This window comes from Carcharhinus amblyrhynchos, chromosome 25 (genome assembly GCF_965287045.1).
Source record: "Carcharhinus amblyrhynchos chromosome 25, sCarAmb.v2.hapA, whole genome shotgun sequence".
Taxonomy (NCBI): Eukaryota; Metazoa; Chordata; class Chondrichthyes; order Carcharhiniformes; family Carcharhinidae; genus Carcharhinus; species Carcharhinus amblyrhynchos.
The window spans coordinates 13,893,123-13,913,230 of NC_137348.1; the positions used below are offsets into that span (position 1 = coordinate 13,893,123).

General features: G+C 41.8%; 1 pseudogene; it reads right to left on the reverse strand.

Annotated features, from left to right (window-relative positions):
• LOC145358108 (carboxypeptidase M-like) overlaps positions 1-19,335 on the reverse strand; it is a 34,956-nt pseudogene extending 15,621 nt beyond the window's left edge.
• Between the last annotated feature and the right edge of the window lie 773 nt (positions 19,336-20,108).

Sequence of the window (20,108 nt, forward strand, 5' to 3'; positions counted from 1 at the left end):
GCTGAATCTTCATTTTAACTTTCTGTGATTCATTTACGATGACAACCAAATCCTTCGGAATGCCAATATTTATTGCTCTTCACAGTTAAAAAAAATATGCTTTTCCATTCTTCCAACCAAAGTGGATAATTTGATAAGTTCCCACATTATTCTCCATCAGTCATCTTTTTGCCCAATCACTTAACTGGTCTATCCTTTCACAGCCTCTTTGCTTCCTTTTCTGATATTGAGCTGACTGGCCTATTGTTCCCCATATTTTTCCTCTTCCTCCTTTCTTAAACAACTGGGTCATATTGGCTACCTTCCAATCCACTGTGTCAGTTATAACATCTAGGAAATTTTGGAAGATCAAAACCAATGCTTCTAATATCAATGGAGCCACTTGTTTTAAAACCCTCGGTAATCAGATCCAGGGGATTTATCATCTCTTAGTTTCATTCATTTCACCAGTACGTTTTCTTTATTAACATTAATTACTCAAAGTTCAATGATTCTATGATTTTATGAATGTAAGACCTTTTCCATCTTGTAAAATGGAACAAATGAATGAAAGTGAATGTTAAGTCCCTAAGTGGCAGAGACAGAAGTTATAATGGGGAAATGGCAGTAATAGTAAACAAATAATGTGTATCTGTCTTCTCTGTAGAAGTACATACCAGAAATTGTGGGGAACCAAAAGCCTAAAGGGACTGTAGAACTTTAAGTGATTAATGTTAATAAGGAAAACATACTGGTGGAATGAATGAAACTAAAAGATGATAAATCCCCTGGATCTGATTACCGAGGGTTTTAAAAGAAGTGGCTCCATTGATATTAGATATATTGGTTTTGATTTACGCAGGAATCAGTGCTGGGAGCCTTGCTGACTGTAATGTACATTAATGATCTAAATGTCAAACTGGGGGGAGTATGATCAGTAAAATAAATTAAAGGCATGCAATTCTGCACTTTGTGTTGTGGCTCTCATTCACTACAATCCCAGTGCTTTATACTATCATGACACTACCTAACATTTAACATTGGGAAGCGTGAGTATTTTATACGACCTTAACATTAATGGTGAAGCTTCAAAAGACTTAAAAATAATCAGAAAAGTTCAAAGAGTAAACATGATGTTCCATCATCTGCAATACGGGCCAGTGTGCTGTATTAACTTGACTTGCCTGATATCCTGTACCAGTTAGCTCCATTCGTGATACCGTTCAGAAATTTCATCTTACATAAATCCCCTGTGTACATAGTTGTATGATGAAAGGAGTACGTTTTTGCCAAGTATCGGAACACATCATCATCAGGACTCCGACTATAGTTGTTGCTACCTGTGAAAGGCAGCAAAAGTGAATTCTCAATAATAGTCACTTCTGATTTTTTTGTCATGGCAGAAATGAAACTTTATTCAGAAATTCTTCAGAATGGAGACTATTCCTGTCTTGGTTAGTGGGCATCATACACAAACTCACTTAAAATATAAGACCCTAAGATATGGGAGCAGAATTTGGCCATTTAGCCCATTGAGTCCACTCCACCATTCAATCATGGCTGATAAGTTTCTCAACCTCATTCTCTCTCTTTTTTCCCTGTAACCTTTGATCCCCTTACCAATCAGGAACGGTTCTATTTCTGTCTTAAATTCACTCAATGACCTGGCCTCCACAGCCTTCTGTGGCAATAATTCCAGATTCACCACCCTTTGGCTGAAGAAATTCCTCTTCATCTTGGGTCTAGTGGGTCATTTCTTTATTCTGAGGCTGTGCCCTCAGATCCTAGTCTCCCCTAAAGTTCCCCTGATAAAAGCATCGACCAGTGTGATACCAATCAAATAAACTAGGAATATCTCAGGTCTAGTTTTAGCTGAGTAAACTCATACCAGTGCATTATAACCATTAATCACCCTCTATTGATAGCTAGGTGAAAATCTGCTAAAGTTCCAGCAGATCAGTTCCTGATCACCATTCAGTGAAGCCTATGGAAAATGAGTGTTGTTGGGAATATCTAGTTTGTAATTCATATATTTTGGAATATGACTTATAATTTTAGGAATTAAAGTTTTAACTGTAGTTAAGTAGATCAACAAGATTTGCGGCATGAGCAGTTGAGAGAGAGCACATCATGAGTGAGACACAGCCAGAGTGAATGGGTGGATCTGGGAATTCGAAGCATTGTGGGACTTTGACACAGAAGGGAGAAAGATGCTTGTGCTTTTTTTGCTTTCTAACTTTTTAAGAAGGATATTTTTTCCACAGCCCTACCGTTTATACAATCTACACCACGTGCCCCTTGGCTGGAAGGAGCACACAAGAATGCATTCCATTAAGGCCAAATGTAAGTCCCTGCCAATCTTAAGGCTAAACTCTCACTGTTCACTAAATTACTAGATCACCCATGTCAGAATGATAAACACAGAATCAGGAAGGAGTTATAATGAAAAGGGATAGAGTCTGGATTTTACAGTGAACTAGAGTCTGCTACTCCTAATGATTGCCTTGCATGGAGTTCACAAAAGCCATAGCTTTAGCTGAATTGTCAAATATCTTTATAGAGTTGTCAAATGTCACCCTCAGTGTAACAGGATACAATGGGGAATATTGCACATCAATGGCCTTGAGTTATCCTCTAACTTCATCAAAGCCCTTGCGGCTCTGTTGCATCAACACTGAGAAATGTTAAAAGAAAGAGACCTTCACTCCTCGTTACATCGAACAGTCTCCAATACTCTTCGGTGATCTTTGAAGTTATAAAGTTAAGGGCTGGAGTTTGTTGATTTTCCCCAGGCCTCAGAGACAGGATATGATGTGCCTTAACTTTAATGTGCCTGGCTTTTGCTTCTAATTTAAGAAAACACGGTAGCGAACTCTTAAAGAACTTAACTGGGGGCTCGCCCTCAGCTCCTCCTGGCAAACTGACAATCTGGATATTTTTCTTGCCTCCAGATCGTCATGGAGTTCTAACATTCTTGAAAGCATTGTAAGCAGGCCTCGAGTGAGAAAGCTGCATTTTCCACAGGAATAATTCTCTCCTGCACTTCATCAAGCTTTTGGCCAGTATTCTGCAGCTCTACAGTACGAGCACTGATATTTTGCGCTGAAAGTCTGGGGTGTTTCTCATCAATAACCTTAATATTATTAGCAGTCATCAGTTGTAATGCTTTCAAGAGTGACGAATCAAGAGCTTGTTCGCTCACTAGGTCATCATGTTAAGGAGTAGGTTCCACCCTGGCTACTTCTGATTGCTCCCTTTTGGCAACAATGTTCTATTTTTATTTATTTATTATTGTCACAAGTAGGCTTACATTAACACTGCAATGAAGTTACTGTGAAAATCCTCTGGCTACCACACTCCGGCGGCTGTTCAGGTACACTAGGGGAGAATTTAGCACAGCCAACGCACCAAACTTGCATGTCTTTTGGACTGTTGGAGGAAACTGGAGCATCCAGAGGAAACCACAAACTGTGACCCAAGCTGGGAGTCAAACCCAGGTCCCTGACTCTGTAAGGCACCAGTGCTATCCACTGTGCCAATGAGCTGTCACTTATTATTATTTATTACTGCTATTATTATATTATTACTTATTATTATATTATTATTTATTATTTTATCTGGGCATTTTGTCATCAATATTTAACCAGAAATCATCCAGGGACATAGTATGAAATTCTCACTCCAGGATTATATGAGAATGAGCTGTATAAATGCGATAAATGAAATAATTATGGGCTGAATGGTGCCAGCGCTCATAGAAACACAGCTATTCCTGCATTTGTATCACATGCACCCTGCATCCCCACCCCCCAATGAAATTTAATATCTTGGAGGATAGTTGGAACATTGGAAAAATCAAAGTGACTTCTGGGGGGCTGTGGCATACCTTTGGGTTGATCTCTGGAAAAGTAAATGAACATTCAAGGCTCTGCTAATGTATAAGAACTCTTAGAAATAAGCAAAATGTAGAACTGAGTTTACAGCACAGATAGTTATAAACTAAAGTTCCAAGTGCTTGCTTTGGTTAATTCATTTTACATACAGTAAAGTTTATTTCTGTAAAAGAATATGAAATTGTGTGGCCTAGTTCTGTCAGGTAATCTTGACGTGTTCAGATTTCTCCTTAAACATTAACCATCTTTAACAGTGTGAACATGGTTTGAAGTTCAAAGCAGATTGAGATGTGATATCCTTTCACAAGAATTAAGAAGCTTACCAACTTTCTATAGGAAAGGAGGAACTTGTATTTTGATAGTGCCTTTCCTATACTCGGGATCACTCCAAATGCTTCATAGCTACTGAAGTATCCTCAAACACAAGTTGCTGTTGTAATTTAGCTTGACGGGCATTCAGTTTGAGATTAGCAATGTCTCACAAATAATGAAACAAATCAAATAATCTGTTTTAGTTGTGTTAGGTTTAGAAACATTGGATTAGAAAATAGAAGCAGGGCTAGGTTATTTGGCCCCTCAAGCCTGTTCCTTCGCTCATTATGATCATGACTGATCATCAAATTCAATACTCCGATCCTGCCTACCCCCCATTTCCCTTGATTGAGCTTGCAGCATGGTGGGCACAGTGGTTAGCATTGCTACCTCACAGTGCCAGGGACCTGGATTCGATTCCTGGCTTGGGTCACTGTTTGTGCGGAGTCTGCACATTCTCCCCATGTCTGCATTGGTTTCCTCAGGGTGCCCCGGTTTCCTCCTGAAGTCTGAAAAGTGTGCTGATTAGGTGCATTGGCCATGTTAAATTCTCCCTCAGTCTACCTGAACAGGCGCCGGAGTGTGGTGACTAGGAGATTTTCACAGTAACTTTATTGCAGTGTGAATGTAAGCCTACTTGTGACACTAATAAACAAACTCTAAACTTTCCTTTAGCCCTAGGAGCTATATCTATAAGGAATAAATGTTGGCCAAAACAATAAGAAAACTCCCTATCTTTCCTGTGATCTTTTACATCCACCTGACAGAACAGGTGGAATCTAAGTAATAATGTTTCATCCAAAACAATGTCTCCAAAGGTGCAGCACTTCCTCTGCACCGTGGTGAAATCATTCTGAAGTAAGGTGTTTGAACCCTTGACCTTCCCAACCAGAGCTGTTCCATGGTAAGGATATGAGGCCTGTTTTGGTCAGTAAGTGGTTGATGTAACTGCCAGTTCTACATTGGACTGGCTGTTGGTTCGTATAAATGGAACATCAGGTGGATATCCATTCTCTCTTTCTTCGTGCTGTGGTTAGGAACCAATTTAGGGGGATTAATACTTTAAAACAAAAGTCAAACTTCATGGAAGTGGTCGACATGCACTTGCGTGGAGTCATACGTGGTAGCGATGTGGATTCAGATGCGGTAGATGAAGGAGCTGTTGCAGTCTGAGCTGAGGAGAGTAAATGTAGTTGAGGTGATCATCACCAAAAATCTCATTGACTTTTGATTGAACAGATCCAAGGGGTTGAATGGCCAATTCCAATATTCCAGTCATTGACCTGTAACTTAAAATTTACGAGCAACCACAGCTCCTCAGTTGTCACATTACCTAGATGTGCCTATTTAGAGAAACACCTTAAAGATGCAGGGCTGATTGATAGCTAAATTCTCAGGTCTTGGTCTCAGACTTCCTCTGAGTAATGATATGGTAAATCTTTGGGATTAAATCCTCTACTAGCATCATGAGGAAAGCTCTGTGGGGAGGTAATCCTTATGTTAAATTGAAGAAGAAATACTTTCTTTATTTGGGAAAGAAGCAACATGAGTAACAAGTTTATTTATTAGTGTCACAAGTAGGCTTACATTTACACTGCAATGAAGTAACTTTGAAAATCTCCTATTCACTACACACCGATGCTTGTTTGGGTACACTGAGGGAGAATTTAGCCAATATACCTAACTAACACATCTTTCAGACTGTGGGAGAAAACTGGAGCACCCGGAGAAAACCCACACAGACATGGGGAGGACATACAATCTCTACACATACAGTGACTCAAGGCAGGAATCGAACCTGGGTCCCTGGCACAGTGAGGCAGCAGTGCTAACCACTGTGCCACTAAAGGCAATGGAAAGAGAATTGACAACTTTCGTAAGGAAATTGGACAAAAACGTGAAGAGAAAATATTTACGGGACTATAGGGAATGGACAGGGGAGCGGAATTGGATAACGCTACTAAAGAGTAGACACAAGTATGATGTGTCAACTGATCTACTCTGCACTGCATCATTCTGTGACACCATTCAAATTTAGGGTCACCTACCAATAGTAGTACAGGAGTAAAGAATTTGCTGCACCTGGAATAACGTCTGAAGTTTTGTCCTCCCTGTTTAAAAAAGTATTGGAGCTGATAAAGCAAAGGTTCGTTAGATTGGTACCTGGGATAAGAGGCTTGTCCTATGATGAGAAGTTGAGTAAATTAGGTCTACGTTCTCTGGGGGTTAGAACAAGGAGAGGCGATCTCATTGAATCGACAGGGTAGATATTGAAAGGTTCTTTCCCCTGGTTGGGGAGTCTAGAACCTGGGGGAACAGTGTACACTTAAGGGGTCCACCATTTTGGTTTGATGTGAAGCAAAATTCCTTTGCCTAAAGGATTTTGATTCTTTGAAATTCTTGATCTTAGAGGTTAGTGAATGCGCCATCATTGACTTTATTTGAGGCTGGAATGGACAGATTTTTCGTCACTCAGAAAATTAAGGGATAAGGGTGCTGGATTTTGCAGGCTCATCGACCTGAGGTTCGTAATATCCTGCCCGAGGCCAGCAGAGAATACTGTTCTGCAAGCCTTGCCCACCTTCATTCCAGGCCGGCATGCTAGTGAAATTCTGGCAGGGGAGTCAGTGGGAAAGTGGAGTTGAGCCTAAGCTCAGCCATAATTAGTACCAAGTTTTGCGAGGACCTCAATCCTAAGTTCCAAAGGCACCCAGAAATTAACAACTATTCACAACTGGACAAATATTCTGCTTTTTAGTCATCTTATATAGAAATATGTAGAAACATAAAAAGATTTACAGCACATAAGAAGGCCATTTGTCCCACTTTGTCCATTTCGACCATGGACCTGCAGTTAATGACCCCTCTGTTAAAGAGAATAAGTTTTCCCCATTCACTCTATTTGGCCTCTCATAGTTTTAGACACCTCAGTTAAATTTCTCCTTGGTCTCCTCTTGTGACTAGAATTTCAGAGTTCAGATTCTCCCGTGAAGTGCCACTGCTATGTTAACTGTCGGCCCTGCTGCTTGTTTGTTCTTTCTCCTGCTAGTTTGTTAACATGAGAATATATTTTTCCAGCACAATTTGTCAAATCTAATAGGGATTTCAGAGGCTGCCAACTCCATGTCATACAAAGCCTGGAGCATCCAGCGATGTAGGGATCATTAGAAAGAACACTAGGAACAAAAAAATCTTTCATGTTGGACCATTCTGCTGTGTGGATGGCAAGGATCTTGGCATTTAAGTGATGTAGCGTGTGTGATGGCCTCCCAACAGGAACTCAAAATTACCCAAAACTGTTCAGAACTGACACAAGTTCAAGCCTTTCTCTTAGGCTGCTGTTCAGCTCATCCACACACCATTACAGTTTCTGTTTGTGTCGTCAGCTTTTCCTTCAGAATACAGAAGGTTGTTTCTTTCTACCTTCTTCTGCTGCCACCCTGCTGGGTATCCCCCGGTGATTTATCATTGTCTGCAGTCTCTGCCGAGATATGCACAGCTTCAATGTCAGGCAACTTGACAGGCTCCTTTTCAGAACCTCATGTCAGAGTCTTCAGCTTTGCCAAAGGACCTTGGGCTGTAAGCATTAGGTCACTGAGAATGCTCTTGTACCATCCCAGAGTTCCTATGGCTGCTCATAGTTAACTCATCTCAGCTGTAAAAGTTATTTGACTCTGCTTTAAACTTCAATCTCTTTAAAAGAACTCCTTGAACAGCCTCACATGCAGTAGTGTAGCAGCGACATTTGCTATACTTATGTTATTGTCTTTTCTACAATCCACAATGTCCTGTTGGGCTTAAGCCCATAGCACTTTGGGATGCTGAAAGTGCTGTATAAATGCAAGTTCCTTTTACTTTTAAAACATCTCGACAACTTGGCTGTTTTTGCTCATTAACCAAGTTTTCAGATGTCCATCTGAGGCTTCCTTAAGTTCTGCTCCTCGTTTGGCATCTTCATGATTAAGTGCGTGTCGTTTGCGAGTATACGTCACAATAATGGAAATTGCATCAAAACGCACCATTGCAACACTTGCAACAAATGCATTTGTGGTCAGAACAACACAAACTCTCCAAACAAGGAAACAAAGAAAATTACAGCACAGGAACAGGCCCTTCGGCCCTCCAAGCCTGCACCGACCACGCTGCCTGACTGAACTAAAACCCCTACCCTTCCTGGGACCGTATCCCTCTATTCCCATCCTATTTGTGTATTTGTTAAGATGCCCGTTAAAAGTTACTATTGTATCTGCTTCCAATACCTCCCCCAGCAACGGGTTCCAGGCACCCACCATCCTCTGTATATAAAAAACACAAAATCAGTTTTGGCAGTTGCTTTTTGATGAAGAATGGCTTATCTGGTTCACTAATGTCCTTCAGAGAAGGAAATCTGCCATTCTTACCCGGTCTGGCCTACGTGTGACTCCAGAGCTACAGCAATGTGGTTAACTCTCAATTGCTCTTGAGCAACTAGGGATGGGCAATAAACGCTGGCCAGCCAGCGACAACCATGTCCCACGAATGAATAAAAAAAAGAAAGCTCCTCGCCAATGTTAATCATATTCCTTCCCACTCTTTGAGAACATCACCAGCTGAATTGCCGATGGCACCAACAAATCCTAGGTCTATGTGGTACAGAGTGGTTAAAAAAAATCCAAAGTGAATTGTTTGGGATCATCACTTGGAGAAGCCAAGCCCTTCTAATCTCACAAACTCGCAGTTGGTATCCCACCAATTTGATCGGGGTCAGCGTCAGCAGCTCTCATTCATCATTTAAAAAAATAGGATGCAATAACTTGTCGTCAAGTAGAAACTTACAAGTCTCACAACAGTGGTCAAAGCTGAGGCTGGTGATGTTCATTGGGAACAGGCGTTTTCAACACAGCCATCAGTCTAAATGATTTACACAAGCCAATTGGACTAAAAACATCTCAGAAATCAAATAATGAAACTGCAAAGTGTGTATGGGCACAGACAGGGGCTAATTTTAATCCAACTCAAACAATTTAGAGTTCTAATATGGAAAGCTCACCTCGGTTGTTATTATCATATGGATAAGCAGCCACTACGGCTCCTCCATGAATACTGGCAGACAGCACAAACGGTTCACTGTGAATCCACCTGATCACTGCCTCGGTTTCTGGCTCAAGAGATGACGGTGTTTTTCCAAAAGGATCAGGAAAATTTCTATTTAAATCCATTTTATTACTGTTGTATCTGTAAATATATATGAAGCACAGGAAGGTTGTAACAGTACTTCTTGGTGATCAGCAGAATTTTACAACATCTGTATCTATTCTTATGCTAACATGAGTCAGAGAATCATAGAATCTGCAGTGCAGAAGGAGGCCATTTGGCTCATCGATCCTGCACTGACAACAATCCTAGCCAGATCCTATCCTTGTAACCCCACCTGTTTACCCTCCTGATCCTCCTGACACAAAGAGGCAATTAAGAATGGCCAGTCAACTCAATCTGCACATCTTTGGACTGTGGGAGGAAACCGGACCACCTAGAGGAAACCTGGCAGACACAGGGAGAAAGTGCAAACTCCACACAGAGAGTCACCTGAGGCCAGAATTGAACCCGGGTCTCTGGTACCATGAGGCTGCAGTGCTAACCACTGTGCCACCGTATCGCCCACAGTCCTTCAGAAGAAAGGTTCTTTTTGGGAAACTGAGTTGTTTCTCTTAACAGACCTGGTTTATCCTTTCTCACATTGTAAAAAATAGGATTTTTTTCACGTGGTAAAAATCAACAGACTAACAAGACACCAATTCATTATGTTAGTATTCATTTACTGATTGTCATTGCGGGAATCTCAATAAGGCTATGAAAATAACTCCAGCTTTTACCTCGTGGACATTGACCATCTCATTGCACCATGGTTAATTAAACATGCCTGTAACTAAAACCACGCTCCTGCTGCAGTGAGGTAGGAGAATTTAAAGGCCAGCCAAATCTCTGTTCATTTTGGCAGGATGGGAAAATCCCGCTGGTGCAAACAGTGGTAAGATTCCCTGTTGGCACATTACACCACCAGTGTATCAGACTTTCTTATTTTAAATGATGAGCTTCTTTCTTACTGGCAGTTAGTTCATGCAGCAAGTGCACTCTGTGCACAGCTAAACAGTTTGGCAAGTGTGCATTCAATCTGATAGCATCCATTCAGTGACAGCTGAGCAAGGTAAATGCAGACTTTCCATAATAAAGAATCAGAAACAATGCAAATCTGATACTTTGCATTTGTTTCTGTTAACCCGGATTGAGAAGCAGAGGTGAAGGGTATAATCATAAAGAAAAAGACCACACTGGCATGGGGTAAACCAGGAGGGAAAAATCCAGTGGGATATATATAATAACATAATATATACAATACTTATCTTAATTAGCTAAGGCATAGAATGTAAGAGCAGGGAAGTTATGATGGAATTGTATAAAACACTCGTTAGGTCACAGTTATATATTGTGTGCAGCTCTGGTCACCACACTATAAGGATGTAATTGCATCATAAAAGGTGCAGAGGAGATTCACCAGGATGTTGCCTGGACAGGAGTGTTTCAGCTATTAAGAGAGACCGGTTAGGCTGGGGTTGTTTACCTGAGAGCAAAGACAGCTGAGGGAGGATCTGATTGAGGTGTACAAAATTGAAAGGGATATAAATAGGAGAGGTAGGAAGAATCTTTTCCCCTTGATCGAGGGGCCAATGACCAAGGGGCATTGATTTAAAGTAAGGGCAGGAAATTTAGAGAGGATTTGAGGAAAGCTTTTCCACCCAGAGCATGGTGGGAATTAGATATTTGCTACCTGAAAGGATGGTTGTGGCAGGAACCCTCAAGATTTAAGAAGTATTTAGATGAGCAGTGAAATGCCATTGCATACAAGGCAATGGGCCAAGTGCTGGAAAATGGAATTAGAACAGATAGGTATTTGACGGCCAGCACAGACACAATGGGTCAAAGGGCCTCTCTCCTTGCTGTAGACCCCTATTGCCGGAATCTTACCACTATTCACACCAGCGGGATTTTCCCATCCCACTGAAGTGAACAGAGATTTGACTGGCTGCCAAATTCTCCAACCTCACTGCAGCAGGAGGTGGCGTGAATGGGTGGTAAGATCGTGCCCCATGACTCAATGGATCCCTGGACATATAAAGCAGCAGCACATGAGTTAAAAAGCTCTGAATGTAGCCCTAAATGCACTTTCCCCTGTCTCCTTGTCACATTATGCTTTAATGACTTTATTAAGTTACATACATGTTTAACTAATCATGGTGTAATGCAGTCCAATCATTTCTTTGTGTGGTTTGAGGGCATGCAGGGGGAACGTTACAGGAGATTGGTTAGGGACATCAGTGCTCTCAAAAGTCATAAAAACGCCCATCAAAAGATAAGCATAATATCATTGCAGAAAACCTTTTCTTTGATTAGTTTATTTATTTATTAGTGTCACAAATAGGTTTACATTAACACTGCAATGAAGTTATTGTGAAAATTCCCCAGTTGTCACACTCTGACGCCTGTTTGGGTACACTGAGGGAGAATTTAACATGGTCAATGCACCTTACCAGCACATCTTTCGGACTGTGGGAGGAAACCAGAGCACCTGGAGGAAACCCACACAGACATGGGGAGAGTGTGCAAACTCTGCACAGACAGTGGCCCAAGCCGGGAATCAAAGCTGGGTCCCTGGCGTTATGAGGCAGCAGTGCTAGCCACTGTGTCACCATGCAGTGGGGAGTAACTTAGGTGCTGCTGAACTAAAAATACAGAGGAAACAAAAATCTAAAACATATTGACATATTGCCAGATACTTAAAACCCACATTGACCATTTGACAGCCTAGAATTAACAGGACAACAGTTTGAAAAGATATGTCACACAGTCACAAGGGACAGGACAGGATAAAGGAATATACACCACAAAACTGTAAACAAAGCTTTACCGTCCACGGATCCCTGTGCACCTTCCGACAGTCGATCTTTCAAACCCATCGGGATTCATTGAGGGCAGAATGTGAATTCTCGTGCTACCAATCAATCTGGTGATGTTCTTGTCGCGTCCATAACTCGTAACCAGGTAATCGATTAAATGCAGCAGAATCTCACGGCCAATAGGCTGCAGCAATCACAGCAATTAAGGAACAGAGAAAAAAAAAGTCAACAGTCTTAAGTTTAAGTTTATTGATGAGCGACACAAATAGGCTCATATTAACACTGCAATGAAGTTACTATGAGAATCCCCAAGTCGCCACGCTCCAGTGCCTGTTCGGGTACATTGAGGGAGAATTTAGCATAGCCAATATATCTAACCAGCCCATCTCTTGGACTGCTCCTCCATCCCAGCTGTCCAAATTTGGCGCAAAGTTTCAAGGAAGTTCACTTACTCGTTCATTTACTTCAGTAGGTTGGCTGCTAGACCGCATCTCCTCAGCATTTTCCAGCCCCAGCCAAAGAGGCTAAAATGCATTTTTATAATTTGTCACTTCTCACAGGGAGTCTGCCACATTGTACAGGAAATAGAAGGTACAAAAGTACAACTTGGCTGCGTGTTTGAGTATAAAAATACTCTGCAATCTCGGGACCAGTCGGATTTTGAATTTGTCTGGTAACTTTGCAAGAGCAAAGCAAAACACATGAACGTTATGAAACATGAATGAGATTTGTTACAAGCTGAATTAGACTGGAGGCAAAAACTGGAGGACAGGTCCCATAAACCTGGCTTATTGTTCCTTGAGTTTGAAGATAATAGCAATGTCAAAAATAAAATGGGGGGGAGGAGAAGTCTCATGGCAAGTGGGTAGCATCCCTACCTGTGAGCCAGAAGCTCGGGGTTTGAGTCCCGTGTCAAAACTTGATTGCTAAGTAAGGTGCATTCATAACACAGTCAAACAGGTTGAGTGTCAGACTGCAAATCCTTCCAAACATGCCAACACCTGGCAGTAAGAGCAGGAGAGACTCCCTGGTCAGTTATGTTTGATGTGGAATGGCGCCCCCTCAAGCTATAAGCCCCTGATGACAGACAATTTGATTTAATTTATTATTGTCACATGTATTAGTATACAATGAAAAATATTGTTTCTTATGTGCTACAGACAAAGCATACTGTTCATAGAGAAGAAAAGGAGAGATTGCAGAATGTAGTGTTGCAGTATTAGCTAGAGTGTAGAGAAAGAACAACTTAATACAAGATAGGTCCATTCAAAAGTCTGATGGCAGCAGGGAAGAAGCTGTTCACGAGTCGGTTCTTGGGTTCGACTTGTTCCGTGAATTACTAGCTACAAAACAGATGAAAGTCTGACTTAACACATTACTAGCTGCAAGAAGGGAATTGGAAATGGTGTAGTGTAGGTGCAGTGGAACTATTCCCACAAGTATGGTAAATCCAGAACAAAGAGGCATTATTCTAACATTAGAACTGTTTCATTTAAAGGAGTGATACTTATTTTCCACACAAAGTGCATTGAAAATCTGAGACTGTCTCCCAAAAAATGGATGTAGATGTTGAGTCAATTGAAATTTCCAAGACTGGGACCAATAGATTTTCTTTGGTAAGGATCACATGTTGATTCACCAGAAGGAATTCTTCAATTGTAGACAACAAAATAAAACAAAACTTACTCCAACTTATAAAATCAAAAAAAAAGATTTATTAAAGAAACTTCATTACTCCAACACTTGAGGCCTCATCCTGGGCCTTTCCCAGCCTCCACAAACCTCAGTAGCTTCTTATTTATACTGAGTCAGCTGACTACCACTTCATTTTTGTCATTGGTTACGTAGTTTACCGGGTCAGCTGACCCTTACAGCATTTTACCATTGGTCACACTACAACAGATCCAACATTATCATTGGTTACATTCTAACATCACAGAGTCATAGTGTGGGATTTTCCAGTTCTGCTCGCCGTGGGAATCATAGCGGGCGGGGTCAGGGGTGGACCATGCAAAGATCTGTTGACCTTGGGCGAGATTTTCCGATCTTGGGGCACGCACAGCTGGAAAACCCCACCCATAGAGTATTATAGTACAAAAAGAGGCCCTTTGGCCCATCATGTCTGCGCCAGCCTTCAAGCACCCATCTACTCTAATCCCATTTTCCAAGACATCCAAAGATTTGCAGGTCAGGTTGATTGACCATGCTAAATTGCCCCTTAGTGTCAGGGGGACTAGCTAGGGTAAATGCATGGGGTTATGGGAATAAGGCCTGGGTAGGATTGTGGTCAGTGCAAACTCGATGGGCCAAATGGCCTCCTTCTGTTCTGTAAGATTCTATGATTCTATGACATGGTCATTGCCTTGTATGCTATAGAATTTCAAGTGCTCATCTTAATGCTTCTAAAATGTTGTGAGGTTTCCAGCCTCTACTATTCTTTCAGACAGTGAGTTCCAGATTTTCACCACCCTCTGGATGAAGAGGTTTTTCCTTAAATCCCCTCTAAATCTCCTGCCCCTTATCTGAGACCTATGCCCGCTGGTTATTGGCCCCTCCACTAAAGGGAAACATTTCTACCAGTCTACCTTATCTATGTCCCTCATAATTTAGTGCATGTTAAAGGTTATGGAGCATAGACAACGGAATGGAGTTGAGGGACAGAGCAGGCACAAATGTGACTCCTTGTTCAAAACCCTCCACAAGATTATATAGTTCCTCCACATCTACAATATTGGATCTAATTAGACACGGCAATTAAATTGTGCCCCTATCTCAAGGGAATGCAAGTCAAGTTGAGCAACCCATCCACACAACTGAACTCAAGAAACCAATGGAAAATTTGAGCGACACGTTGATGCAATAAAAATGGAGATTGTCAACTCTGGAAATAAAAATTTGGCAAGTTAGAGTTTCAATCAATTGGTCTCGGCAGTAACAAAATATATCAAGTCAGTAGGGTGATCAGTAGTATAGAGTGTGTGTTCCTTGAGTGAGGAAAAGGATGCAGGAGGGAACATTGCTTTGTTTTAACCAAAAAGGGGTTTGAAGTTGAATTTGATTTTTGGGTGATGGGCTGACAAAGTGCCCTGGGCTTTTTTTCATGTGAAGTGGGCATCGCTGGCAAGGTCAGCATTTGTTGCCCATCCCCAGTTGCCTCATCAAGCAGCAGGGGGAAGAATTCCTTGTGATCTTGAGGCCTCAGCATCAATTACGTTTGGCAGATGATCTGCAGAGCTCTGAACCGCACACAGCTTGTTGGATTGAAGTCTTAAAATTGGGCCAGTGCAGCTATGAGTAAAACAATTTCAAAGGGTTGGGGAACATAGGAAGTAGGAGCAGGAGCAGGCCATTCAGCCCCTTGACCCTTCTCTGCCAGTCAACTAGATTGCAGCTGATTTTCTACCCCAATGCTATTTTCCCACATTACCCATACACCTCTTGATGTCTTTAATATCTAGAAATCTATCAAACTCCATCTGAAACATGCTCAATGACTGAACCCCCATAGCCCTCTGGGGCAGAAAATTCCAAAGATTCTCCACCCTTTGAGTGAAGAAATTTTTCCTCATCTCAGTCCTACATGGCCTCCCTCTTATTCTGAGACCATGTTCCCTGGTTCTAGTCAGGAGAAACATGCCCCCTACATCTACTCTGGGAAGCCCTGTAGGAATTTTATATGTTGCAGTGAGATTACCCCTCGTTCTCCTGAACTCAACAGGGTACGGGCCGAGTCTCCTCAATCTCTCCTCAAAGGACAATCCCATCATTCCAGGAATCTGTCTGGTGAACTTTGTTGCATTTTCTTTTTGGTAATTATATCCTTCCTTAGGTAGGGAGACTAAAACTGCACACATTAATCCAAATGTGGTTTCACCAAGATTCTTCAAGTTTGCAGCAAAACATATTTAATCCTGTGCTTTTTTTTATTCACTTGTGGGACATGGGTGTCACTGGCTGGTCAGTATTTATTGCAAATCCCTGGTTGCCCTAGTTCAGAAGGCAGTTGAGAGTTAACCACATTGCTGTGGCTCTGGAATCACCTGTCACAGACCAGATGGCAGGTTTTCTTCCCCCAAGGACATTAATGATGGGTTTTTCTGACAATCAGCAATGGTTTCATGGTCATCAGGAGATTCTTAATTCAAGATTTTATTTATTGAATTAAAATTCCACCATCTGCCATGGGGGCATTCGAACCCGGGTCCCCCGGACATTAGCTGAGTTTCTGGATTAATAGTCCAGTGATAATACCACTAGACCATTGCCTCCACTCGGATCCTCTTGGAATAAAGGCCAATATATCATTTGTTTTCCTAATTGCTTTGCTGCATCTTCATGAGAGCTTTCAGTGACTCATGGAGAAGGATTCCCAAGTCTTTTGAACATCAACATTTCTCAATCTCTCTCTATTTATGGTACACCCTGCATTTTTGCGGGCCAGAAGATAGGGGGGGCTTCTTGGGGTGGGATGTACAGAGGGAAGGAGGTTCATCACAATTGCGGAGATTAGGGTCCCAAGGTGGCAGCTGTCCTGTTTATTTTTGTGGGGGCTTCTACCTCCACCACATGATTCAAAACTTACAGGTTATACCTTTTAGATGCCACTGGCTGGAAAAATGGTCATGATTTCAGTTCTGATGTGAAATGATCATCAAATTTAAAGTTAATTTATTTCTGTCGCTAGTAGGCTTACATCAACACTGCAATGGAGTTACTGTGAAATTCCCCTAGTTGTCACAATCTGGTCCCTGTTTGGGTACACTGAGGGAGAATTTAGCATGGCCAGTGCACTTACCCAGCACGTCTTTCGGACTGTGGAAGGAAACCGGAGCACCCGGAGAAAACCCATTCATACATGGGGAGAACGAGCAGACTCCGCACAGACAGTGACCCCAGCCAGGAATCATACCTGGGTCCCTGGTGCTGTGAGGTAGCAGTGCTAACCACTGTGCCATCAGTACTGTATCATGTCACAGGACCTCAATAGTAGAAGGAGCACATTATATGCAACAAGCTTTGGACAACCTGGTGGTAGGACCTTTCAAAATGGAGATAGCTGTATTGCTAGTGTTATTGGAATTGAGATGCCAGGGATGAGGCCCTTGCCCACTCTGTCAACACCAGGTGAAGAAAGTGAAAACTAACCTCGAGGAGCCCTACCATATAAAAAAGATAAAATTAATTAAATTTCTACTGTTTGGACAAATCTACTGCAACACAGAGGAATTCAGTTTTTATTTAGAATAAAATAAAAGAAACAGGAAGCGTGACTTCTTAGAATCAACAAGTCCCTACAGTTAGAAGGAGGCCTTTCAGCCCATCAAGCCTGCACCGAAAGCAATCCCACCCGGGCCCTATCCCTGTTACCCAACTTATTCACCCTGGTAAATCCCCCTGGCACTAAGGGGCAATTTAGCATGGCCAATCAGCCTAACTCACATGTCTTTGGAATGTTGGAGGAAACCAGAGCACTTGGAGGAAACCCACGCAGACATGAGGAGAATGTGCAAACTCCACACAGACAGTCACCCAAGGTTGGAATTGAACCTGGGTCCCTGGTGCTGTGAAGCAGCAGTGCTAACCACTGTGCCACTGTGCCGCCCTCTTATTCATATTATTTGTAGCCAAAGACATCACTGCAAGTCCCGGTAACATTTTATTGTTGATCTAACCCCTTAGCACATCAATCATTAGTAAACATACCCTCCCATTCATTATGAATTTGGGTTTACCTCATTTCCATGGATATTTCCAATGCATTTAACCTCAGGAATGCCAATACGATGTTCTCTCGGGCTTTCCCCAATTGCCACAACCAAAAGTTTCCTTCCTAATGCACAATAAGTTATACAGACAGGTAAGAATGGAGTGATTAAATAGCAGTTATCAGATCAGAGAACATTGAATGACATTGTTAACTGTAATGCTTGAGTGAATTATAACCATAATTTGAATCCAAAATTACATTTTATCCTTTGAATTAAGCTCAGTCTACTTACTTAATTAGTGCAATATGACTTGTGATTGTATATTTTATGTATAGTAAAAATCTGCAGCTTTTCAATGCATGATTCATCACTGACTTGCTACTGTAAATAACATTAAAAACTCATTTTCCACTTCTCAATTTGCACCAGGGCAAATGGAAAATTTCAGGTGTGAAGCCACCTCTCAGATTGTACATTCCAACTCCAGTCACACAATACAATTTTATTTTTTCATTCATTTGTGGGACATGGGTGTCGCTGGCCGACCAGCATTTATTGCCCATCCCTAGTTGCCTGAGGGCAGTTGAGAGTCAATTGCATTGCTGTAGCTCTGGAGTCACATGTAGGCCAGACCAGATCAGGACCGGGCAGATTTCATTCCCTAAAGGACATCAGTGAACCAAATCTGTTTTTCCGACATTCGACAATGGTTTCATGGCCGTTAGTCAATTCTTAATTCCAGATTTTTTTAAAAAATTGAATTCAGATTCTACCACTTGCTGTGGTGGGATTTGAACCTGAGTCCCCAGGACATTAGCTGAGTTTCTGGATTAATAACGGAAAAGCTCTGACAGCATCTGTGGAGAGAAAGGATCTGACGAAGGGGGCATCCTGACGCGAAATGTTGGCTCTATTCTCTTGCTATAGATGCTGTCAGACCTGCTGAGATTTTCCAGCATTTTTTGATTCAGGTTCCAGCATCTGCAGTATTTTGCTTTTATGTTTCTGCATTAATAGTCTGGCAAAATACCAGTAGGTTACCGCCTCCCCACTGTGTGTGTTTTTTTATATAAGAACATTTGTGCATCTTGCTACTGTTTAGAAATACTCAACCTTCCACTGACTCCCCGATGCTGTAGACATATGTAATAGTTGAATAATTTGCTTGCACATCCTGAAGATAAGACTCCAGAGAATTTGTGTGATGGTACTTAAAGTCCAAAGCATAAGAATACTGATGGAGTACAAATAAGGCAAAACACACTGTGTACATCAGTGTGCTCCTGCTCTGAATGTCATAAATGCAGGGCCAGAAAGAAAGCCAGCCTGTAAGATAAAAGGAAAAGTTTCCATTTCACAATTACTTTCCCACTTCATGCTTCTTTTACATACATTTTGAAAGTTCTAGCAATCCATAATTTAACGGGGCACTAGATACTTATATCTGAATTGCCACATTGTCCATAAGAGCGTCAATGAAAGTGAACAGTTGTACTTAGATTCATGACACATAGTTCTTCTCTATTCCTGTGTTTTAAAATGTTGGTCAGAGACTGTCTGGGTACAAATATTGTGCACAGGATCTTTCTTTCATTAAAACGTTTCCAAATATGTAGATATCTATACATTATATATGTTTCAAAGAAGCACGATTCTCTACCTGTCAGCAAAGACTCAGGTTTCACAGCTTGGGTGTGGACAGCATTGTGACTAAAGCTGTAATGGCCACAGTCCCATTGTCCACATTCATGATGTCACTAAAGTGGAACCTCACAATGTCACTGATGGGGGGGGGGGTTCTACACACAAGGTTTGTCCACAGTTTGTCTCTGACCACCGCCCATCAGATAAAGGAAAAATAGACCCGGCATTGGTGGGACCTCTTATCTAGCAAACTGGAGCCTATGTCTTGCCCAAAGGATCGTTAGGGTTGCTGTGGATTGGGTAGTGTTGGGAAGGTGGTCCTGGGGTTTGGGAATAGGAATCACGAAGTATGGAGACATTTGACAAGAGGCAGCAGTCAGGCAGAACCAGGTAGAGGGGCGGTCTAGTGACACAGTGGTTAGCCTCACAGCGCCATGAACCTGGGTTATAGAGACATAGAGGTTTACAGCATGGAAACAGGCCCTTTGACCCAACTTGTCCATGCTGCTCAGTTTTTACCATTTGCCCGTATTTGGCCCCTATCCCTCTATATCAACCTTACCCATGTAACTGTCCAAATGCTTTTTAAAAGCAAAAATTATACCTGCCTCTATTACTACCTCTGGAAGCTTGTTCCAGAC